This window comes from Paramisgurnus dabryanus, chromosome 10 (assembly GCF_030506205.2).
Source record: "Paramisgurnus dabryanus chromosome 10, PD_genome_1.1, whole genome shotgun sequence".
Lineage (NCBI taxonomy): Eukaryota > Metazoa > Chordata > Actinopteri > Cypriniformes > Cobitidae > Paramisgurnus > Paramisgurnus dabryanus.
The window spans coordinates 26,595,526-26,622,354 of NC_133346.1; positions in this window are offsets into that span (position 1 = coordinate 26,595,526).

Here is a 26,829-nt window from a genome sequence, read left to right on the forward strand (position 1 = left end):
GAAATTCTGAATGCTTGTAAATTGTGTGAAAATGGCTAAATTTCAGAAAGAATGTGATGAGTATGAGTGTCCACCAGTGTATGTGTAATCACAAAAGATTGTGAGGCTTAGGATGGTCCGAACAGATCCAAATGCTTTTGTATATAAAGAAAAGACAAAAAGAGGTTGCATTAGCGTGGAACACGTTGAGAGAAGAAAACTGTTGGGAGGCAGAGGAGAAAAAGAGAGTTCCTCTCACGCCTATTATTTTTGCCATGGAACATAGACTGGTAAACAAAATTAAGATTGTAAAAGCAGAAGGAAAAAGTGGTTTGGTAAAGGGCCAAATGTGACTAGCTTAGAGAAAGAGTTGAGAATTCGGACGAGATTAGCTCTGGTTGCTGCTGCCATGCAGGCTATTAAATCAAATAGAAAAGGGGAAGTTAGCAGTTGTGCAGCTGCAAAGCAAAAGGAAGTTAAACAAGGAAACAGTCAGCCAGACTCAAGTGTGACACCTACGGCTCCTCCTCCAGCTCCACCCCCAGTGAAATCGATCTACCCCTACTTGCACACACCTACTCCTTATGAGAAAGCCAAAGCCCCAATGCAACAGCCTGTTTTTCAAATCAATAGCGGTGAATTAAATGTAGATGTAGATTTTATTTGTATGAAAATGTAGTGTGTCTGTGATATAATGAGTCTGTTAAAACCATAAATGGGATTAAGCAAAACCTAGCAGAAAGACAGAAGCGAAGCTTTGAAAGAAAAAACAACAAATTAGAGAAAAGAGTAGAAACCAAGTTATTAAAGGTGGATATAAAGATAAAAAATAAAAAAGGACAGAAAAATTATTAAAAGGTGAATGACATAGATAAATTATACAAAGATAAATTATTACAAAATGAAGAGGAGTCTTCATCTGATGATGGAAGGTGGTCACAAAATAAATTTTATTTTAAATTGAAAGGCAATATTTTGCAATGGGTTAAGTTAAACCTTGAAAGGCTGAAAGCTCTCATCCTTTGACATTCAAGAAAGTGACTAAAAAGCTGTCAAGAAACAGACAATGAAAAACTGTGTGTGACATCAAAGTGTTGGAGATGCAAGGAGAGGAGTAACTCATAAACTGGACTGAGAACACATTCTATTTGAATGGGACTATACTTGAACTCAAGCAGTGAAGGGGGCACTGCATATGGTCAGAGACATTTACAAGGATGAAACACCAAAAAGACTGAGTGGAATCCAGAAAGAGACTAACAAAGACAATAATGTTCTTGGAGGCAAGAGAAACTGGACAATATTTCACTGGACACTGAACTTTTTCATCTTCATACGAGCCTTTGAGTGAAAAAGGGGAAAGAGTAAACAGCCGTTCAATGTTTAGTAAAGACCTTGTTACTGTAGGGACACAGACAATCTTTATGAGAAAATCAGCTTGACAAATTTAAAAGCTGATCAAGAACTTTGTTGTTAGGTGTGACTACCTGTTCTAAAATCAAATCAGACTCCTATTAATCTGACAGGAAGAAATGCATAATTGAATTTGGTATCTACAGAGGAAGTTAGAACTCCACTGATGGTATTAAGCTAAAAAGCAAATATATATGGCATAGAACAGCTATGGCAGAAAGGAAATTAAAATAGATAAAAGAAATACATTGAAAATGAAAAAAAGAACACCATAGAACAATATAGAAGGTAAACAAGAAAAGCTGTGAGAATAGAAAAATAACTGATTATTGTGACAAACTTTGTATTTAAGGAAATTGCCAGCCCAGACATCATATATGTGCATGAAGGTGTTTACATGGCAGATCTGATCACTGAGGGTGAGCCGCAGGATTGCATACCATTGACTGATACAGAAATTGTTGTTATTGTAATTAATTATAATTGTTATACCATTGACTAAAAAAGCAAACAAATTGAGAGATGGTTTGTTCGCGGTACCACTGACAACTCCCCAACCAGTAATCATAATGTTTACAGATGGATGTTGTTTTAGAGCATCAGATGGTTCGCTAAAGGCAGGTTTTAAAGTTGTTGAACAGATTGAAAATTATTTTGTGACTAGAGTGAGTGGTAAATTGGAGGGTAAGCAGTCAGCACTGAGAGCTGAAATGATAGCTGTTATCAAAGCCTTGCATTACGCTGGTGAAGAGAGGGTGACCATTTTTAGTGATTCTGCATATGTGATTGGTGCAGTATATATGGCAGAGATGTGGATTTGTTACAACAACAGGCCGGCCTATAACACATGCTAGCGAAGCCTGACACATACTACAGGCTGTGAAGGTACCTAATGAAGTGGCTGTTGTCAACTGCCTAATAAACCACTTATATCCCGAACCATGGTTCCCTTTCAATACGGTTCACTTCGCATTGCGTCAGTTTGCTGACGCTATGGGGGGAAACTCCTGTTTACTCCGTGATTGAAGCCTATTGGTTAACGTCTGTAGAAAATACAGACCAATGACGTTTGAGCCCGCGCGGGGGCGTGGCACACGTCCCTATATAAGCCGGTGAAATACGTCAAGAGCTCATTACTTTTCTCCTTCAGCGCGAACCTTCTCGCTGCTCCGAAGAAGAAGCCCTTACTCGCCGTCGATCCAAGCACTGCAGCGGACTACAACACACCAGCGTGTTCCCCTGCCGCTTTCCGGTGAGACTAAAAAGAGTTATCTAAAAGAGCAGAAGCGCGTTGAGATAATGTCGCTTCGGCATTGCGGCTCCTGCCGAGCCCCTTTGCCTGTGGAGGATTTCCACAAGGAGTGCGTCATCTGTCTGGGTCCTGCCCACGCCGAGGCCGTACTCGCTGAGGCGGGCTGCGCCCACTGCGAGCTCCTTCCTATCGCGGTGCTGCGCTCCCGCCTCGAGATCTTTAAACGGAAGGCTTCCCGTGCTCTCCCGCCTAAACAGCAGCGGAGCCGTGAAGCTGGAAGACGCCCTGAGACCGAGTCCACGCCGGCTCATCCCCCGCGTGCTCTGTCTCCCCGCCGTCACCCTGTCACCTTCGCCCATGAGGACCTACGCCCCCTGCCGAGTGCTAGCGGCATGGTTTCCTTTGGGTCCGGTGACAACTTGGAAGTGATGTCATCCTCTGAGGAGTTAGAGGATTGGGCGGCTTCGGATGACGACGCCCACGCAGCCGCCGCTGATGAACCTACCGAGTCGCGTCCTCACGACTCTGAGCTCATCCGCATCTTGACGCAAGCTACGGCGGAGCTCAACATTAAGTGGTCGCCGCCGTCAGAGCCTCAACTCAGCCGGTTGGACGAATGGTTTCTGCAGCCCGGGCGCCGTCAATCATCCCGCCAACGGCAGGCGCCGTTTTTCCCTGAGGTTCACCAGGAGCTCACCAAATCTTGGCGTGCTCCCCACTCCACCCGAGCTCAGAGCGCCGTCTCCCACGTCCTCTCCGTAGTGGACGGCGCCGACGAACACGGCTACTCCAAGATGCCGCCGCTCGAGGAAACTGTCGCCGCCCATCTCTGCCCGTCTTCAGCCGGCGGATGGAGGGCGAAGTTGAACCACCCATCAAAGCCCTGTCGCCTGACATCGACCCTGGCGTCGAAATCCTACGCCGCCGACGGCCACGCTGCATCCGCTCTCCATACGATGGCGGTGCTGCAGGTATACCAGGCAAAACTCCTCCGTGACATGGACGAGGCAGGTCCGGACCCGTCGACCTTTCAGAACCTGCGCAGCGCGACTGATCTGGCCCTTCGCGCCACTAAAGTCGCCACTCAGGCTGTAGGAAGAGCCATGGCCAGCCTGGTTGTTCTGGAGAGACATCTGTGGCTGAACTTGACGGAGATAAAGGACACGGATCGGGTTGCCCTTCTTGACTCGCCCGTGTCACCGTCGGGGCTCTTCGGCTCCGCTGTGGAGGGGTTCACCCAGCGCTTCACTGAGGCACAGAAATCGTCGCAGGCTATGCGGCATTTTCTACCAAAACGATCTGCCTCAGCGTCTGAGACCGGCCGCCCAAAACCGCCGCCAGCTCAACGCCCTAAGCCAGCACCAGCTCAGCCCCAGCAGAGAGCTGAACCGGAGGTCAAGCGCCAGCGTCCTGCACGACCGGCTGGCCCGCCTCGACGCCGCGGTCCCCGTCCTCGGATTACGCTGGACCCGACGCCGGCGCCGCCTCCCTGAAGAGAGTCTGAGGAGGAAAAGAGGCTCTGGTCCCGCTTCGGCCGGCCCGCCCTCGAAAGTTCTGCGTGTTTCAGTCCCCTCGGGCGCTGGACACACCCTCGCTGTAACAGCGAAACAAAAATTTTTACCTTTTCACAAAAAGAGCAAATTTCCTCCTCTGTACACACAAACACACACACACGGCTTAACGTCCATAAGCATATCGACGCTCGCCGTCAAATTTCACGTTTGGCAATCCACCCCCGGTATGCCGGGCTGGATTCTAAACGTAATCCAACACGGTTATTCACTTCAATTCGCCCGGAGACCACCCCGGTTTCGCGGCGTTCTCTACACCACTGTCCCAGACGATCGTGTACAGATCCTCAGGGAAGAGGTGCGTTCTTTATTACTAAAAGACGCGATAGAGACGGTCCCGGCGGATCAAAGCGAATCAGGCTTTTACAGTCGTTATTTTCTCGTTCCAAAGAAAGACGGCGGCCTCAGACCGATATTGGATCTACGCGTTTTGAATCGCGCTCTTGCCAAACGGCCGTTCAAAATGCTTACAGCCAGACGAATCATGGCGTTAATTCGACCGGGCGATTGGTTCATATCAGTGGATCTGAAAGACGCTTACTTTCACATTCCGATAGCGCCACGTCACAGGCCGTTCCTAAGATTCGCGTTCGACGGGACAGCATACCAGTACAAAGTCCTGCCCTTCGGATTATCTCTGGCACCACGCACATTTACCAAATGTGCGGATGCGGCTCTCGCCCCTCTCAGACAGAGCGGCATCCGCATATTGAATTACCTCGACGATTGGCTTATTCTAGCACAGTCAGAGAGGGAAATTACTGCGCACAAGACCGTTGTACTCCAGCATTTGGAGACTTTGGGGTTCAAAATCAACCTCCAGAAGAGTTTGCTCACCCCCACGCAGCGAATCGCGTTCTTAGGCACGACGCTCGACTCATTAAAGATGCGGGCATGGCTTACACAGGAACGCGCGCTCACGGTCAGACGCGAGGCGGCATCGTTCAAAGCGGGTTCACATCTCCCTCTCAAACGATTCCAAAAAATGCTGGGTCTGATGGCAGCAGCATCCCCACTAATACCGTTGGGAATGCTGTTCATGAGGCCGCTTCAGTTTTGGTTGAAAGCGAAAGTTCCGCCCCGTGCTTGGTTGTCGGGCCGCTTATTAATCAAAATCACGTACAGCTGCGTGAAAGCGCTTTCGATATGGACATCCCCTCACCTTTTCCTCTCGGGCACGGAGCTCGGCTCCGTGAGCAGGAGGAAAGTGGTGACTACGGATGCGTCTGCGACGGGTTGGGGCGCTCACTGCGACGGCGAGCTCGCCTTCGGTGCGTGGAACAACCAGTTGTCTCAGCTACATATCAACCACCTCGAGATGTGGGCGGTTATCTTGGCGCTACGACACTTTCGACCGAAACTCCAACATCAACACGTTCTAGTAAGGTCGGACAGTATGACGGTGGTTTCGTTCATAAACCACCAAGGAGGGCTGAGATCTCGCTCCCTATCCAGGCTGGCGAAACGGCTTTTATTATGGGCTCACGCGAACGTACGTTCGTTAAAGGCGACTCACGTACCGGGTGTAGCCAATACGGGTGCAGACATTCTCTCGCGCAACGGTCCGCCGCCGGGAGAATGGAGACTGCACCCTCAGACGGTCGAGAGAATATGGACCGTCTTCGGCCGGGCGGAGATCGATCTGTTTGCATCAGACGAGAACGCGCATTGCCCGATCTTCTTCTCGAGACATCACGATGCCCTGTCGCAAGCATGGCCGGCGTGTCTTCTGTATGCTTTTCCTCCGGTGGCTCTGTTACCACAGGTCCTTCAGAGGATAAGAGAGACGAAATGCGCGATAATTCTGGTCGCCCCGTTTTGGCACAATCAACCGTGGCTCCCCGACCTATGGCAGCTGAAAACATCAGCACCATGGCCAGTACCGCTGAGGAAAGACCTCCTATCTCAGGCGAGAGGGACGATATGGCATCCACAGCCGGAGCTATGGAATCTACACGTTTGGTCTCTGAACGGCAACCATCACGCCTTTCAGGACGAGTGTTAAATACTCTAACTGAAGCTAGGGCCCCATCTACCAGGCGCCTTTACGCTCAAAAGTGGTCTATTTTTTCTGACTGGTGCACGACGAAAGACTTAAACCCAAACACCTGTGAAGTGGAGCATATTCTCTCCTTTCTGCAGGAAATGCTGGACAGCGGTCGCGCGCCCTCGACGCTTAAAGTGTATGTGGCGGCGATAACGGCGAATCACGCCCTTATCGCCGGTCGCACCGTGGGAAAACATGATCTCATCATTAAATTCCTCAGAGGCGCTCGCAGACTAAACCCACCGCGACCTAACACGGTCCCGTCTTGGGATCTGTCCACGGTCCTGAAAGCGCTGCGCGGTCCCCCTTTCGAGCCCCTCGAACAGGCTGACCTGCGCGCTCTCTCGTTTAAAACCGCTCTCCTCCTGGCGTTGGCATCGGTTAAACGAGTGGGCGATTTACACGCGTTTTCAATTGACCCGTCGTGTCTGGAATTCGGTCCTAACGATAGCAAAGTGATCCTTAGACCGAGAGCGGGATACATTCCTAAAGTTTTGACCACGCCATTTAGAGTTCAGGTGGTTTCACTTCTCGCCCTTCCGACGGCGGACGGCGAACAAACCCCGAACACGCTCTGCCCCGTCAGAGCGTTAAGAATATACACGGACCGTTCTGCCTCATACCGCAAGTCAGATCAGCTGTTCGTAAGCTTCGCGCAACATTCCTTAGGTATGCCGCTCACTAAACAGAGGCTATCTAAATGGATCGTCGAAGCCATTGCTTTGGCTTACGCCTCCCTGAATGAACATTGTCCAGTTGGTTTAAAAGCTCACTCCACGAGGGGTATGGCTTCATCTTGGGCTTGGTCTACGGGGATTTCTATCGTTGACATTTGTAACGCGGCCGGCTGGTCCTCGCCGTCTACGTTTGTCAGATTTTATAGCCTGGATGTCCCTGCCTTACAAGCACAGGTCTTATCGGCTTAATGATTCACGCGACTGCGTTTCTGTATGCCTTCACGGTGCGTTGTTAGCTCACCGTCATGGCTACCTATTAATAATTCATGCACAGCTCGCGGCGCGCTCAGAGAACCCGCCGTCTTGTGCTCTATTGTATATGCATCATGGTGCGTTTAGAAACTTCACTGTATGCGTATTACTGTCTCATATATGGTGCTTACACTTGCGCTCGCTAGAGCTATGTATATGCTGGGTTAGGGCCACATGCAGTGTCTCTCCGGTAAGGGCACCTCAGTCCGTTGTGTATGCACGGCGGGATGGGATTACGTTCCCCCATAGCGTCAGTAAACTGACGCAATGCGAAGTGAACCGTATTGAAAGGGAACGCTTAGGTTACTCACGTAACCCCGGTTCCCTGAAATAACGGGAACGAAGCATTGCGTCGCTGGCCGTGCTACTAACGTCTACGCAGCGAGTGTTATTCGGCTGCGCGCTTCAGTCGAATAATAATGAGCTCTTGACGTATTTCACCGGCTTATATAGGGACGTGTGCCACGCCCCCGCGCGGGCTCAAACGTCATTGGTCTGTATTTTCTACAGACGTTAACCAATAGGCTTCAATCACGGAGTAAACAGGAGTTTCCCCCCATAGCGTCAGCAAACTGACGCAATGCTTCGTTCCCGTTATTTCAGGGAACCGGGGTTACGTGAGTAACCTAAGCGTTTCCCAAGACAAAGTTAGATATGACAAAATTGACAAACATGCACTGGAATTGACATATAGTTTCGGGGCTGCTTATCACCCCAATGTTAGAGCAAAGCTGAAATAGTGAACCTGACTTTGACATTAAAACTTGACTTGACAAACTATGTGCACAGACAAAAATAACATGGCTTGAGGCATTACCAATTGCATTAATGTCTATTCGTTATTCTGTTAACAGGATTTCTGGTTTCACACCCTTTGAATTGCTTACAGGTCGACAGTTTCCAGGTCCAAGGCATGCCCTGGTGCAGGATCCCATCCTGCCTCTAACACATGACGTTTCATTTGACAAACTAACTGCTATGATTGAACATTTTTCCTGACAGGCTACCACACAACGAAATTGTGAGAACGACCCAGCTGTTAAAAATGATGATTGGGTTTCTAACAGACATAGGTGTGGACCTGAGGACTCAGGTCCAAGAGAGGGAAAGTGTTGAAAGTGAAAGTGAATCAGCTGGAATACAGAGAGGACAAACAGGAAGTGGTAAAACATCAGTGGTAACACTCACACAACACCAACAACAAAGTCAACAAACACTCTGTAAAATTGTGCATAAAAAAGGTGACATTTTTTCCAGCCCAGTAACAGAACCCCTAGCACACTGTGTGAGCACAGATTGTGCCTACGGAGCAGGTATAGCCGTACAGTTCAAAGCGAAGTACGGTACACAAAAGGTTGTAAGACAGAACACACAGGTGAATGTGCAGTTACCCATGAGGACGACGGCAGATTGATTTTTCATTTAATAACAAAACAAAATTGTACTGATTTACCAACATATGAGAATTTTACCTATAGCCTCAGATGTATGAGAGAGTGGTGTGAGAAAGAAAACATAACAAGTGTATCCACTCCCCGGCTGGGGTGTGGCCTGGATAAATTGGATTTCCACAAAGTGCTGGAAATCCTGACAGAAGGGTTTAGAGACCTGAATATCACAATTACCATATATTTATTATAACCTGGGTAACTACATACCATATTGACCTTTGAATTTTGATCTTTGAATTTCTTAAGTTTCTTATACAATTCTACAGTATTAATTTCATATTTCATTTTTCTTCTCCTTTTTGAATTTACGATTGTTATTTGAGTATTAGCCAATAGGCATAAGTGTATTTTTTCCACAGAGATGAAGCTATAGGCAAATTGGAAGGTTCTGTGGGCCGTAGGAGTTATAACTGCAATTATAGTCACCATAATATTTGGCATAAACAATGGAGATCCCTGTGTAACAGACTGATAGTGTCTGCAATAGAGAAAAAAGAAAATCCACCCAAATACAGCATGCCGCTATTAGGCCTACAGAACCTGGATGAGGAGGAAGAAGAAAATGTGTGACCTCTTTCAGAGGTCAAGATAGGGAATTGTGGGATTTTTATGTTGTTTTATTAATCAGTATGTTATGTTATAATCCATATGTGCCATTATGCTTTCTGTGCTGAGATATGTGAGTAAATGTCTGTGTGTAAAGTTGAAAGGCTGTTCCAGTTGGGGGTAGGAACAAAGCCCTGAAGAGAAAACACGCAGAACAGATGGTTTCAATAAACAAGTTGTTTGCTTTATAACTATGTTATATTTAGAGAAAGTGAAAATTAGTATGTTTAACTAATGAATGCATTTAACCAATTCATGAACAATGGAGTACTGTTGTGTTGTTGAATAATTATGTTTTACATATTTACTGCCTACATTTCATGCTGATTGCTAAAAGTGTTAAAGTTACAAAGATGTCCAAATAAGGACTGTGGAAATTGATTTTGTTCCATTTTATATTTCTTTAATTAATCATTTTATTCTATAAACATTGTGTGTTTCATATATGCACTGAGCTATTATGTAAAAATGAGGTGTTTATGTTTGAGAGTGGAAAGTTACCAGCTTTTGTATGTGTGTAAAAGCTACAAGGAGCATATGCTGAGGAATTTACGTCTGGAAGTTGTTAAGATAAGAGAGAGGCCTGAGGGAGAAAAGTAAACAGGCAAAGATGTATTAACTAATGCCTTAATATTCACAGGATAAAATATGCAATGTATTTCTTACTTAATTAGTATTAATCATTGAATAATTGATGTAATAAATATAAGATGTTGTCTTTGATAAATTTGTATTAACTAATGAAATGAAGGTTGCATATAGAATAACTTAATGGGGGCAGGGCAGCTCAACCTTGAAGAACAGAATCTCCTGTGTGTGTGTGTGTGTGTGTGTGTGTGTGTGTGTGTGTGTGTGTGTGTGTGTGTGTGTGTGTGTGTGTGTGTGTGTGTGTGTGTGTGTGTGTGTGTGTGTGTGTGTGTGTGTGTGTGTGTGTGTGTGTGTGTGTGTGTGTGTGTGTGTGTGTGTGTGTGTTTTCTTTCCTAACAGATGGTTTTTAATAATGATTAAAGTGTTTCCTTAGAAGTAGTATTGCAGTAAAAGATTTAATATGTGTTTATCTATCTAAAGAAGTTAATGTGTGCCCTATTCATATAACCAATTTTACAAATAATGAAATGATGTCATGATATTGAAATATGTTTTACATAATAATCACTTTCATCTTACAGCTTATGTTTTTTATAAATGAATTTTTTATTAATGATTTGTTTTTAAGAAAGCATTATAACATGCTATGTGAATTGGAGGAGTACTAGGGAGGAACGGCAGGGCTCCCAGGGATGAGAGGAGAACAGTTTGTTTTTCTTTGTCTATGTGTGTCCATCTTTGCCTACAGGCTAAAATTGGGTGTGGTGATGGAGTCAGATGGACGAGGGGAACGGCCTTTGTGGGTGGAGATTTTCTGAAGAAAGATCGACGTCACATATTTTATAAATAAGCATGTTACTTCCTGAGCTGGTTGTTCGCTACTTGAGAGGACCCAGCGCTGTTAAACTTTTTCATATCTGATCAATAAATATTTGAACTTAGAGATTTGTATCTTGTGCCTTTCCTCTAAATTATGAACATGCAAATGGACGCCTTAAAGTCCAACAATACACTATAATAACATTCATATTGTTATGAATGATTTTTGTTTTTACTTTTCCATACATCAATTTAATTCAAAACAATATGAGGATGATGTGGTTGAGACAAAAGAAACAGGCTACATTGAGCATGTTTATACATGAAATTTGTTTAACTTTACAAGTGGATTCTTTTTTAGTTAAAATTTAGGTTAGCATATATAATTTAATCAGGGCTCTCAAGTTTTATAAAAAATTGGAGTGAGGTAACATTTGTTAGGGGGAAGCCACTCAAATATTTTTTAAAACAGTGGCCCCAAGTTTTTGCTTGCAGTTCAATTTTATCTGTTGTTCTTGACCAGCACAAACAAATGATAACAATTGGTAAATCTGATAAACAGAATAATTTCTAATTCATCCCAATTAAATACATGATTTTAGCTTCTAGAATTGAACAGTTTTTGTCACTAGTTAAAAGACAAATATTGATTTATTGTGAAGATCTTGATCTTGAGAGTAGCCTATATCGCACATTTTGGAAATCTTTAATATTAGGATATTGTTTGTATACTCTAGTGCTGACATATTTATAAGTGGCAGTTTATTAAATTCATCATGTGATAAAATAAACATTTGCAGGCCATAATTAAATACAACCCCAAAACAGAAAAAGTTGGGACACAGTAGAAATTGTGAGTAAATAAGGAATGGACTAATTTACAAATCTCATAAACTTATATTTTATTCACAGTAGAATATAGATAACATATCAAATGTTGAAAGTAAGAAATTTTGAAAAGTCATGCCAAATATTGGCTCATTTTGGATTTCATGAGAGCTACACATTCCAAAAAAAGTTGGGACAGGTAGCAATAAGAGGCCAGAAAATTTAAATGTACATATAAGGAACAGTTGAAAGACCAATTTGCAACTTATTAGGTCAATTGGCAACATGATTGGGTATAAAAAGAGCCTCTCAGATTGGCAGTGTCTCTCAGAGGTCAAGATGGGCAGAGAATCACCAATTCCCCCAATGCTGCGGCGAAAAATAGTTTTCTGAGTTTCTCAGAGAAAAATTGCAATGAGATTGAAGTTATCATCATCTACAGTGCATAATATCATCCAAAGATTCAGAGAATCTGGAACAATCTCTGTGCGTAAGGGTCAAGACCGGAAAACCATACCGGATGCCTGTGATCTTCGGGCTCTTAGATGGCACTGCATCACATACAGGAATGCTACTGTAATGGAAATCACAACATGGGCTCTGGAATACTTCCAGAACACATTGTCAGTGAACACAATCCACCGTGTCATTCGCTGTTGCCAGCTAAAACTCTGTAGGTCAAAAAAGAAGCCATATCTAAACATGATCCAGAAGCACAGGCGTTTTCCCTGGGCAAGGCTCATTTAAAATGGACTTTGGCAAAGTGGAAAACTGTTCTGTGGTCCAACGAATCAAAATTTGAAGTTCTTTTTGAAAAACTGGGATGCCATTTCATCCGGACTAAAGAGGACAATGACAACCCAAGTTGTTATTAGCGCTCATTTCAGAAACCTGCATCTCTGATGGTTTGGGGTTGCATGAGTACGTGTGGCATGGGCAGCTTACACATCTGGAAAGGCACCATCAATGCTGAAAGGTTTATCCAAGTTCTAGATACATATGATCCCATTCAGACGTTGTCTCTTTCAGGGAAGACCTTGCATTTTCCAACATGACAAATGCCAGACCACATACTGCATCAATTACAACATCAAGACTGCTTAGAAGAAGGATCTGAGTACTGAAATGGCCAGCCTGCAGTCCAGATCTGTCACCCACAGAAAACATTTGGTGCATCACAAAGAGGAAGATGCGACAAAGAAGACCTTAGACAGTTGAGCAACTAGAAGCCTGTTTTAGACAAGAATGGGACAACGTTCCTATTCCTAAACATTGGTCCTCCTCCAGCTGTTCCTTGTATGTACATTTAACTTTTATGGCTTCTTATTGCTACCTGTCCCAACTTTTTTTGGAATGTGTAGCTCTCATCAAATCATAAATGAGCCAATATTTGGCATGACATTTCAAAATATCTCACTTTTGATATGTTATCTATATACTACTGTGAATAAAATATAAGTTTATGAGATTTGTAAATTATTCCATTCCTTTTTTACTCACAATTTCTACTGTGTCCCAACTTTTTCTGTTTTGGGGTTGTAAACAAACATAATGTTAAATAAAACATTTAAAAAGTCCCTCTTTGAAGGGTAGCATAAATCCCGCCGACAATTTCTAATTCATGTCTACTGTTACAGCCTACAGTATCCTACCAGCTAAAACCACAGATTTAAAGTCTTGGCGATTTTTTTTTCACCCTGATCATATATAAATATAGCATAATGTATGTTTTGGCTGTACGTATGTTTCTTGATATATATAATAGTAAAGACACATTTTTATAACCCTATTCCTGGTCAGGAAACCAGAAGAACTACAAGAATGGTGACTGATTTGTACACTTTGTAAGAAGTTCAATGGCGCGTCTCTTGTGGGAATTGTAGTTTATACAGTTTATTTTAACCGCTTACACACAAAAGCTTTTTTATGTCATACGATTTTTTAAAACATCTTACTCAAGGTGCAAAACTACACACATTATTTCCAAAACAATAAACTATTTCTCAGCCTTTGGCTCAGTTTTCAATTGCATAAAACACTTTTTTACAAAACACTATACACAATTTTGTGTGTGCTGTTTTGGGAATTGTGTGTAGAGTTTTGAAAAAAGGTGACATAGTTTTGAAAATGTGTGCATTAGTTGGAAAAAAAACAGTGTACATTGAAAATGGCCCTGATGGTTGTTCTACAACTACAATAACAGTTAAATATACTCGATGACCTGATAGCCTCGTGATTTTTTCTTCATTTTGATCATATAATTAAAGTATAATGTATGTTTCAATTGTAGGAGATTGTTGTTATATATAGTAAAGCTAAATTTTTATAACCCTACTCTGAAAACTGGAAGAACTTCAGGTATGGACGCTGATTTCTACGCTTATTAACAAGTTCAATGGCACGTCTGGGGGAGCGTGCCTATGTTCCCACAGAGATTTAGGGTTACCCTAAACCTAACCCTAACTAGCTGTAGTAGTTGTAGCAAATGGCTCGGAGTCAGATTGGGGCCATTTGGCATCTGGATTTCAACAGCCCTAAAATTGTGATAATTAGATAACCCTGTCTCCTCTATCACCTATCAAGGCTGTAAAGTGGGCGACAATTAAAACAAATGCCGTCGTAAAAGGAGGTTCAAAGGAGTACCATCAGAGCCGATCGAATGACCACCGCCAGAGACACAGCAGGGGGCACAGACTATATGTCTGTGATGAAACCACATTTAAAGATCACAATGAGCGGTTTAAATGTATATATATTTTATATCCCTTTACTGCATGATCGTGTATGTGTGATGTAACTGTGTGTTAACACTTTAGTTAGATTTTGTTCACTGTAGCATGGTTCATATCTTAGGTATGAAATTATTATTCAACGTGATCTTAAACCCATGTCTTGTCTAGTATCAAATTAATCCACTCTTTATTTCCTAATCATTTCTATGTATCATATTACCATAAGCCGCATCAATGTCATTTAATATCGATTTGAAGAGTTATGGAAACAAACTTTTATCATTTGGCATTTACGCAAATGTGATGTCTGAAAGAACAAAGGCTTGTTTCCCGCGCGATCGAACACTTCGCACATTGGTCATTTCACCTAAAATGGGCTGGGCGCGTGAAAGGTCAAAACGGCCTATCGTCCAAGCTCAGTTGCTCAGCGCTCAATCGCTCAATTCGTCAGCGCAGTTTGGAAACTCGCTGAGACTCACCCAGAGTCCCTCGGATTCATCATCTTTTCTCTGAGCCCTGTCCTACTCTTCGGGACAGTAATTTCCTGGCTGGCACTTTGCACTTCGAGTTCGGACAATTTACGCGGAACACTCCGCCATACGGAACAACCAAACGGACTTACGAGCACACCTGGATTATCTCTCTCTCTCTCTGCTCGCACCCGCGCGCACCAGACACTTCGTACTACATCACAAAGAGCCAAATGCAAGTATTAACCTTGTTCTACTCGCTGATGTTTAAGCTTTACCCCTTATGAAAATTAAGGCGATCCTTAGAGATTTTCCGATGGTTTGTGCAGATGTTAAGCAATAGTGCTATTGCCAATCTTTTACTCTCTCTCTCTCTCTCTCTCTCTCTAGCTTTTCAGTCTTTTCTTTCTCATCTATGTTTTATGTTATTGTATATGTGTATGTTTAGTTAGTCATTGTGTATACTTCGTTTTGTAGTTAATAAACCGGTTTTGCATTTTCACAATTGAATTGTTTCTGTGTTCAATGCTCACGAAATTAAAGTCACTATTTCTGCCTTTTGATCCAGCTACACGCTGCGAGTAGCACTGTATATCAGTAAGAAGGTTAATTTTAAAGGCCATGAAATTAACATTTCTTAGACGTTAATATACGATTATGGATATATGTCTTCGGTGGACGAACATATTAATTAATTGTTATTATTAATTCTGCTACGCCAGGTAAAACCTGATAAACTTGTATAATTAATTACAGTTAGTTATACTAATATTCCCTTTTGAGCTAAAATCTAAGATTCCCTTGGGAATCCCCGTAGTATTACAGTCGGAGGTTTATAGTGTTTCAAATAACTTTATTCCCCTCCTCCCGCTGAATCGCTACATATTAATGGTGGAGAACGCGCGGGCAGATTTAAACATTATTTTCTGAGCAAACCAGTTACAAATCAAATGTGTTTTTGCATTGTGTGAATGAAAAAGAACTATCAGCTATAACTGATTTCGTTCTTTATTTGTATGAATGAAAATGTATTTTCCTGTATCATTTTCAGGACGTAACAGACTCGCGCCCCTGTTATTTATAGCTAACTGCAGTCTTTAAGGTAACCGTATTAAAAACACTTTGATACGCTGCATTACTGTCTGATTCCGCCTAATAAAGAGTAGAATTCCTTTATGTAGAGCGAAGCGGTGGTCGAGTGAGTACTCCCATCTGATAAGGTCTTTTTGTTTAATCTCCAGGAAATGATTTGCAATTAGAGAAGCTGTCTATTGTATTTTTCCATTTTATTCACGTACGTGGATTTTTTAAATTGAAAGCACCGAGGGTAAGACTTCAATTTTTTTAAGGAGATGAAAACTTGATCAAGTATTTATAGTCACAACGTACGGTAAAGCACGTTGGACTCTTTGTTTATTGCGTGTCCCGGTAACTAAGCCAAAATTAAAATAGGCAGCGCAAACATGAGCAAATTACATCCGTCGTCTTAGCAACGGAGCGGCCGCCGATGTAATTGTTGAATAGAAGCGAATCTTTGTCAGTTTAAAGCGTACTACCTAGTTCTAACACTAGATGTCAGTCTTGAGTGTCTAACACTTCTCCTTCTTCTCTACTTTACGCCTGACTTCCGCTTTCTTTGTTTGTTGGGCGAAATATCGCCATCTGGTGGGGAAAGTTCGTTTGGCCCTCTCATAAACTCTTTTGGGAAGTGTATGACAGGAGTCAAACTTGGAATTTTGGCCTTACTTCAATAACTGGGTTATTCTACTACTTTGTAGTTTTATTTCCTACGTATTGAATGTTATGGTCTTAAATTTATAAATAATAATTAATATTGCTGTGGCTTTATTAATTTATTGTTTCTTTATTTAATTTTTATTTTATTTTGATTTATTTTATTTTATTTCATTTTTGCTGTTCTCTCTCGCTCCTTACTTTCCTGTTCTCTTTTCTATTGTAGAGATTGTATTTTAATTAAGTTTAAATTTAAATTTAATGCAGTTTGATTTATTTTAAATTTTAATTGAATCAATTCTTTACTGTGAATAGAATTCAGCCCCATAAGTCCCATTCTCAGTGAATTCATTTATGTTTTAACTGGTGCAATAGGATAAGCCCCTGTGCATCTCTTTAAAGCTAACACTTGATAGATGAATCAGGACTTCGCCAGCGGTGAGTTCTACAAGAGACCGGTCCCGCGGAACTGACTCGAGTGTGTACAGTCGGGGTGCTGCGGTAGCTCCCTCCTTTAGCACCTTAGGCAGCAAGACACAGTGCGACCTCTGCCACCGGGCACTCCAATCGCTAACCGTGCCAGCTGACACACAAAGCCCTAGCGGCAGTGCCAGTTGGTGGGTGACAACTTTGAGTGCGGCCTGGCGGTGTGAAGGGCGTGATTGTTGAGCGGTCGAGGTGGGGAGGGCAGAAGGCCCGGCACTCTTGGCTGCGTGCTCAGGGAAGCGCCTTGTCTCTGTGTTCCACCCTGGGTTGTCTTAAATAGTCAACAGGTGTTAGTGTAAAAGAGATGCATTTTTCTCCCCTCTGTAGCCACTAGAGGCACCAGATCTCTCTCACGTTGGGTCTAGCCCAGCCACTCTAGCTAAGCCACTCCCCTAGCTCGCATGACTCCATAGTGCCCTCTCCCTGTAAGGCCCTGTCTTCAAATCTAGGGTAGAGAACCTGCTAAGCTGAAACAGGAAACCCCTTTTCCACCTCCTATCCTCTTCATTTTCCCAGCCTTAGGACTTAGTCTGTTGGCTGTCTCAATTCCCATTTTCAGATTATTTTTATTATTATTATTTTATTTGTTTTTTTTTATTATTTATTTGTTTATTTTTCCTCTCTTTTCCGTTCCTATTTAATTTCCAGCAACCTACCCTCTCCTCATTCTTTATTTTATTTTGTTTTAGTTTATTTCTATCATTATAATTAATTAATTTTAATTATTTTGATTCACTTTATTTTGGGCTGAAAGAGCAAAACTGCACAAACCATAAGGAGAATTCATTAGTAATACGCTAGATAAACCAAATGTCCAAGGCGACCTATAGGTTTTAACAAAGCGACAAATTACTAAACTTTTCCCCTTTTTTTTTCCCCCCCACACTGATTATCTGTGCCGCTGGAGAAAGGCCCTGATAATAAGCTCATAGCCCACACATATATATATATATATATACCTTTTTTATTGCCGTAGCTCGTTGAACTGTGCGGACTCGCATTGGCTCTTTGTGTTTTCTCTTCTATCAGTGTGTCAACATGTCCAGATCACCAAGCCCTGTCAACCACTGGAACCAGCTAGAGGCCTGGCTCAGCGCTGTGACATCTGAACTCCTGCCCAACCTCGCCAATGAACTGCAACACTTGGAAAGAGAGCAACTCGACGGCACCCTGGACAAATTCATAGCCCACGACCCAACGAGGAGCTACAGTCACAAGGATATAGCCAAGATCACAGGTGCCATCGCTCACAACCTCATCATCCAGCTAAAACTGGGCGAAAGGAACGTCGCCCAACTGGAACAGGATGCAGCAGCTCTACAGCTCCAAGCGGCAGAGGCACGGAGGAATCAGGAGGACGCGCAGAATCGTCTAGATCAGCTGACACAGGGATTAGAGGATCAACACCCATCGACGGAGGAGGAACACTGGAGGCTAAAGGACGAGATTGGACAACTCCAAGAGGCCTTGTCAAAACTCCGCACAGACACAGAGCACAAGGAGCAACAGGAAAAGACAGCCAGAGAAGAGCTGTCTGGAAAGCTCCAGCAGGCTGAACATCTTCTGGTCAGAGCAAAGGTAGAACTGAAGGAACGTGATGCCAAGCTGAAGGCCTGTGAGAATCACCTGCGAGCGGCTCGAGATGAAGGTCAAGCTCTGGCTCAGCAACGAGACCAGGCGAGGGACGACCTTGACTCCGCCCAAAGAGAACTCATTTATGCATATAAACTGCAAGCTGAACAAGTAAGGGAAAAAGCAACCTTTCCCTTTCATTCAACCAGTGAGCCTGCACCCCCCCACCAAAGCTTTTCTGTTGAAAAGGGGGGCAGGAGCCCACTGTTAAAGACATCAGCCAGCATCCCAGAACCTCTCACTACCACAGAGGGGTGGGAACAAACAAATTTCCCGAGGTCACCTGCAGACATGCCCGGCGTGGCACCCAAAGACCTCGACAAGCTGGCTAGAAATATCCCAACATTTACCCCAGACCCTGCAGGTGGCCATGATATCCACTCTTACCTGCAGGACATTGACTTTTATTTGCAAACACTGCCAAATGTAACCACAAGAGACAAACTGTATCTGCTACGGGTTACTTCCAGTCGTGAGGTGAGGAGTTTCCTTGACCGGCAGCCAGAAAACGTCAAGATGGATTACAAGCAGCTGCAAAAGGCTTTAATAGAAGAGTTTTCGGATCCAGAGTCAAAACATGGACTAGTTACAGCAATGGACCTCAAACAGAGCAGAAACGAAACTCCACAGGCCTACTACAACAGACTCAGGCGAGCTTACTTTGGCTCACGGAATGAGCCAGGAATGGAGGAGGACTTTAACTTCAGGACCCTTTTCCTGCGAAATCTTCATTTCACAGTAAGCCAACACTTAGGGGTTATGGCCTGCCCTCGCACGATGACAACCAGGCAGCTGCGGGACTTGGCCCATAAAGCTTATGGTAAACAAAGAGCGGCCTCTGAAAAGACTGTTAAAAACCCTGTCATTCTCCCTGTCTCTGAACTGTACCCTGAACTACCACTGGAGGGCGCACGACCGCGCCACAGTGAAAGACCTTTCAACAGAGGGTCAAGAGACTTTACAGCCAGCCAGGAATGGTACGGCCATGAAGGGGCTCGTCCCAAGCACCAAATGGGACGCGCCGAGAGGTCATGGAGCCGGCCAAACTCATCAGACAACCAGAAGGGTGGCGGCTCGTGGGAACCTGGCCGACGACCTAGAGGTAACCGTCCTGCACCTGGCAGATCAAATACGGGTAACAGTCCGAACAGTCAACAGAGAGATCAGTCTCGATACACACAGAGCAAGGCTAAGTCTAAACTACCCCAGAAACAGAGTGACACAGACACGTCTGAATCAGCAAAGATTCTGAGAATATTGAAGGAGTTAATCCAAAAGAGGCCCCACAAGCAGGACCAAGAAGACAAACCCGACTCCTTATTCATTTCACAAACCAAAGACTTTGGCGTACAAACAATATCTCAGACACCAACCAACCAAAGCCTGCAAGTACCAGAGAGTGCTGTGTTAACTGTCTCCTTCCCTACAGAGTCACAGGAAACCAGTTTTAACTGCCTTCCCGTTAATACAACAGCCCCAGTACCAAGCCTCCTGGGAAACCTGATCGAAAGAGGAGAAGCAAAAAAGCTATATCTATCCATCACCTTGGAAAATGAGGTCGAACTAGAAGCCCTCGTCGACACCGGAGCTGACCTAACGCTGATGTCATCCCAGCTTTTCACCAGACTCCAGAACAGAGCTAAGGCCCAAAATTTGACCCTTAAACCCCAAAGGTGTATGCTGAATGTGCAGTCTTACAGCCAGACTGAAGTTCAACTGCAACAGGTGATTCACATCCACCTGACGATCGGTCCTATGAGCATCATACACCCTGTGTACATCTCACCAATGGACTCATACCCTCTCCTCATTGGCAAAGACCTGCTAGACCGCTTTGAACCCTTAATGGACTTTAAACAGTTAAAAATTTGGGCTCAAGTGCGAGAACCTTTACCCTTTAAATCAGCCAGATCATCTGAGGTAAACTGCCAGGTCACACAGGTCATGGACGACCCCCCAGCCAGCCGCGGGAACTTCGTCTCAGACCTAAACTCCAAAAGTTCACTGCTCTGCACTCTGCATCCAGCCAAAGACTCAGAGCCATACCCAGGACTTGACGCACAAGTTCAACAGAATTTAAAAGCTGCGGATGCCATGCAGGATGATGCAGATCATCAGAAACTACAAGCCTTTAACATCGCTACCCAAGCTATGTTAAACCACCTCTCAGACCCCTCCACCTACCCTATCACAAACTATGACCTGTCTGCTGCTCCAACCCGCAAACGCCTCGGCGATGTCAGGCACCTGCTGCGCATAAAACACAACATCCTCGGGTATGTCCCTGATGACCGCACGACACCTGCGCTTGTGGTTCCTCAGGCCCATAGGGGGGTCCTACTGATGCATGCGCATGACACAGCATGTGCTGGACACCATCGCACAAAAGCCACGTATGAAACACTGAAACAGGTGGCATATTGGCCTGAAATGCAGCAGGATGTAGCACAATACATCAAGGGATGTCTGGTTTGCTGCCAGTTCCAACCGGCTAACCCAAACCATGGAGCACCACTGCAAAAAAGAGGTGTCAACTTCCCATTGTCAGACCTCCAGATAGACTGGGTTGGACCATTACCCAGGTCAACGAGGGGCAACGAACACTTTCTCACGGTCATCTGCCAATTCACAAAGTTGGTAGAATGCTTTCCAGCACCCAATGACACCATCCAGACCAAATGACCTGTCCAACCATCGCCTATTGAACCATCGCCCACCAAAGTCTCTCAAGACCCTGGTGGCCATGAAGGGGGGATATGTAGCAAATGGCTCGGAGTCAGATTGGGGCCATTTGGCATCTGGATTTCAACAGCCCTAAAATTGTGATAATTAGATAACCCTGTCTCCTCTATCACCTATCAAGGCTGTAAAGTGGGCGACAATTAAAACAAATGCCGTCGTAAAAGGAGGTTCAAAGGAGTACCATCAGAGCCGATCGAATGACCACCGCCAGAGACACAGCAGGGGGCACAGACTATATGTCTGTGATGAAACCACATTTAAAGATCACAATGAGCGGTTTAAATGTATATATATTTTATATCCCTTTACTGCATGATCGTGTATGTGTGATGTAACTGTGTGTTAACACTTTAGTTAGATTTTGTTCACTGTAGCATGGTTCATATCTTAGGTATGAAATTATTATTCAACGTGATCTTAAACCCATGTCTTGTCTAGTATCAAATTAATCCACTCTTTATTTCCTAATCATTTCTATGTATCATATTACCATAAGCCGCATCAATGTCATTTAATATCGATTTGAAGAGTTATGGAAACAAACTTTTATCATTTGGCATTTACGCAAATGTGATGTCTGAAAGAACAAAGGCTTGTTTCCCGCGCGATCGAACACTTCGCACATTGGTCATTTCACCTAAAATGGGCTGGGCGCGTGAAAGGTCAAAACGGCCTATCGTCCAAGCTCAGTTGCTCAGTTGCTCAGCGCTCAGCGCTCAATCGCTCAATTCGTCAGCGCAGTTTGGAAACTCGCTGAGACTCACCCAGAGTCCCTCGGATTCATCATCTTTTCTCTGAGCCCTGTCCTACTCTTCGGGACAGTAATTTCCTGGCTGGCACTTTGCACTTCGAGTTCGGACAATTTACGCGGAACACTCCGTCATACGGAACAACCAAACGGACTTACGAGCACACCTGGATTATCTCTCTCTCTCTCTGCTCGCACCCGCGCGCACCAGACACTTCGTACTACATCACAAAGAGCCAAATGCAAGTATTAACCTTGTTCTACTCGCTGATGTTTAAGCTTTACCCCTTATGAAAATTAAGGCGATCCTTAGAGATTTTCCGATGGTTTGTGCAGATGTTAAGCAATAGTGCTATTGCCAATCTTTTACTCTCTCTCTCTCTCTCTCTCTCTCTAGCTTTTCAGTCTTTTCTTTCTCATCTATGTTTTATGTTATTGTATATGTGTATGTTTAGTTAGTCATTGTGTATACTTCGTTTTGTAGTTAATAAACCGGTTTTGCATTTTCACAATTGAATTGTTTCTGTGTTCAATGCTCACGAAATTAAAGTCACTATTTCTGCCTTTTGATCCAGCTACACGCTGCGAGTAGCACTGTATATCAGTAAGAAGGTTAATTTTAAAGGCCATGAAATTAACATTTCTTAGACGTTAATATACGATTATGGATATATGTCTTCGGTGGACGAACATATTAATTAATTGTTATTATTAATTCTGCTACGCCAGGTAAAACCTGATAAACTTGTATAATTAATTACAGTTAGTTATACTAATATTCCCTTTTGAGCTAAAATCTAAGATTCCCTTGGGAATCCCCGTAGTATTACAGTCAGAGGTTTATAGTGTTTCAAATAACTTTATTCCCCTCCTCCCGCTGAATCGCTACATAGTTTAGAATAGCTGTAGTGTAGACTACCTGTAGTATAGACTAGTTGCTTGTAGTGTAGACTAGCTGTAGTAGTGTAGCTGTTGAAATTATAGGGAAATGTATTAACACAATATTTAATTTTGAAAATGTCCTAGACATGTGAGATCATAGAGTTCCTGACAGATTTCTCCTGACCTTTTGGTGACTTGACGCTTCGTGCTTAACTAAGTGTGGGAGACTGGGAAGGATGGGCACGGGGGTAAAATGTGGTAAAAAAATTACTTGACTTAGAGTTTCATTTTGAGAAAAATCTTTGAAATTAGAAAAACATTGAAAGAACATAGGACTGTGGAAACATATGGTTGTGGGAACATAGGAGATGACCCCAACTTGGGAGCTGGCACAAATCTCATCTGAGACTGCTTGTCTCTTTGCCCTTCACCCTCTCATCTTATCTGTTGGTTTTGATTGCTGTGTGATCAGTTTTGATTCTTTGTGTAGTGCTTTTTAAATTACAACATTGTGTAGGCAGTGATAAATGGATGTGTGTAAAGTTTTGCAGTGAAAATGTAACAAATCTGACTCGTGTGTGAAAACTGGGGAGTAGTGTTTATAGTTTGGGTAAAAGGGTGTGCTTTTTGATAAACTGTGTTATGGTTTTGAAATTTTAGTTCAGATCCATAGTTATAGTGTTTCAGCAATCAAGAAAAACATTATAAAATGTTGTTTTTTAATAACAAAGTATAAAAAAGTAAAAACATAAAATGCTCCATCTTTGGAAATACTTTATTTCTTGTCTTTCACAACAATACCAGTGAAAATACACCAAATGCATAATTGTCAACTACGCCATAAGGCTGTATTTAAAAACATTGGACTGTAAGGTTAAGTTCACTTGAAAAGCTCCAGCAGAACAAAGAATTAATTAATCTGTCAACTGTAAATAATATACAATATAAAGTATAATCATAAAATAAAAAACTGTGTATTTTTCTGTTACATACTATAATGCATCTGTGCAGTAATATAAAGTTACACAACAGTTATACAATACACTCAATCAAGTACAGTAGTGATCCATAGGCAGCCTCCTCTGGAAAAAACAAAATGTCATAAACTGAAACAGACACTGCTGTTGCACCACAGAATAAGTGAATATAGAGAAATGCAATCAAGAATGAGTATTTACATTATAGCCTAAATGTGATGATAGAGGAATTGTTGTGAGGTCACCAAAGTCATCATTGTGCTTACAAGATTTCATGGCAATCTGCCAAATTAGACAATATAAAATTTCATATTCTGGTCTAATGATTGTGCTACAGGGAATGCCATAATGTCAACATGGCATGATTCATTGCTCAGCAAGTAACAGAAATCAGTTCATAACATTTGTTATATGCAAGGAAAAAGTTTGGCCTAACGTTGGTGCAAAAGGAAAGGTCACAGGGTCACCACAATCAAGGGGAGTCTCTCTTAAAAGAGTATACACTACCCAAATATCATATGAGCCCAGTAATTACATCTGGTAATATCATACATGCAAATTTGACATTGTTGGCTAAGATTGGGGCACCTATACTGAGAGGTTTGTGCATTTTAAATGAACTGTGAACTAAATTGCTTGATAATCTAAAGACAGTTTGACTTTTCAACAAGATTTTGATGTGGTTAATCAATCAGCATACTAATACACAGATGTAGGGCAAGTCAATTTCCTTCAACAGTCCTTCGTGCCAGCTTGGTTCTACATGACTCTCGTACATTTCATTTGTACAGAGAGTCTGGCCTCTCTCCATTGAGAAACGTTTACTTCCTTGTAGGCGGGTTCTCTGTTAAAGTTCAACACTATTGGATCTGCCCAGAGTCACTCAGGATCTGCCAGCCAATTGCTAACGTGTGTTCGGCGCATGATATACGTCACAACCGTTGGCTATGGCAGATCATCGTTCTCAGCCACTCCCTTTGTTCGCTGATTGGTCCTACAAAAATTTTATTTCTTGAAACAAAAGAATAGACCGAAATCCCAGACGTAGTACTGAAGGAAAATGAAATTGCCAGGCTACCTTCGTGCAGTTTCCATCTGGGAAAATACAGAAAAACAAAAAAGCAAGAATTAGGATAAGAGGGTGACTTTCAGCTGTTTTAGAATAAGTAAGGTGTGTAAAGGATTAATAAAACACACAAATAAATTATTAAGAATAAAAGTAACAGGGGGTTATTCCAAAAACAAACAAACATACATAATAAATAAATGACCTAAATTGTGTTTTCCTCTTCATCCTCACTGGTGTCTGGACTACTGAGGCCACTTTGATCTTCCTCTTCATCATGTAGAAGGACAGAGGCCTCAGGACCTAAGGCAGTCTTGTACTGTTGGAGGACCACTTGCAGCCTTTCTGACACCTCTGACAGTCTTCTTCTTAAAAGACAGCAAAGTCCCTCATTTCCCTGGTCTACATCTCAAAATACAAATGAGATTACATTAAAGACAAACTATATTAAGATTGTTTCATAAGGCCAAAGAACTTAAATGGAGTAAAAATATATCACCTATTTATAAATCTACATGGCAGGATGATTGGCATTTTTATGTGTATCGCTGACATGGGATCAGGCTAGCTTCTGTACAAAACAACTTGAGGCAACATGACGGCTCACTGAGGTGACTTTATGGAGGGAGGCCCAAAGTAGCATGTAAGCGCTTTGTGCCCATGTCTGATAGCTGTTTTATGTTAAGTTTATCTTAAAACAGTTTTCTTCTTCACTACAGTTGTGCTGAAGAAACACTTTTGTTACTTGCTGACCAGCAAGATTTTCTATGTTGACTGGAGGAGATAATAATAAGATTAATCTTGATGTTCTGCTAACCCCCAAAACAAAATTATTTTTTTTTCATTTCTGCTGTTAAGTAACAGCCATAGTACAACAAATCTGCACATCGTTTAAGCAAATGTGAATCTTTATAGCCTTAGTGACATGTTACCATAACTAGAGTAACAACTTTAAATCCCATTTTATGTACATGCAAAATCCACAGCAAAGAGAGCAATCAACCTTTCTACTCCATCCAAGTTCTGTGACTGATGTGTTTTCTGTGTGACTTTTATACACATGAGATGGATAGGGTTTTAATTAAACTTACCCTCCTCAGCCAACTTATTCTTGAGAACCATTGCCAGGCTCTGCAACCATGCGCAGTGTTGTGCCATCTCCAAAACCAAAACTTTTGTTTCCTCATGCAATCGCCTTGTTAACATCACTTGGTCGTGCACTCGTTTCTTGATTGATATGTTTGCTAAGAATTAATAACAGTTATATGTATACATGAGACAATCTTGCATAACAACTACAAACATTTACTTTTTTATCAAATTATACATAAGAAAACTGAAAATGCTAAATGAATATTACAACACTCAATATGTAACATGCATTCCTTAGTTCAGTATACTCTACAAAGCATAACTGTAAATAAATTACTGTGAAGCATCTAAAAACAGACATACCACAACCATGAACCTCCCACGGCCATATTTGAGACACAGTACTCTCTCCAGTAAGGGAATGTTCCACCACAGCTACATCAATGGTTTTTGCCGATTCTTGAACAATATCGTTGTATTTTTGTATCTCCTGAAGAAGGAGTTTTTTGTCTTCTGCCAGCTTCCTTCGAAGGCGATGGCGAAACTTGCTGCTGTCTAGAAAGACATGAAGTACAGGGGCAGAGGTTTTTGACAGAACTCTTCAACAAGAAGAAAATATAGCACCAAAAAAGTGAAAAGCAAAGCTGCAGTTACTGAAGTATGTAAAAATTATAATGCAGGGGAATCTATCTGCAGGAATCACATACACACACACACACACACAC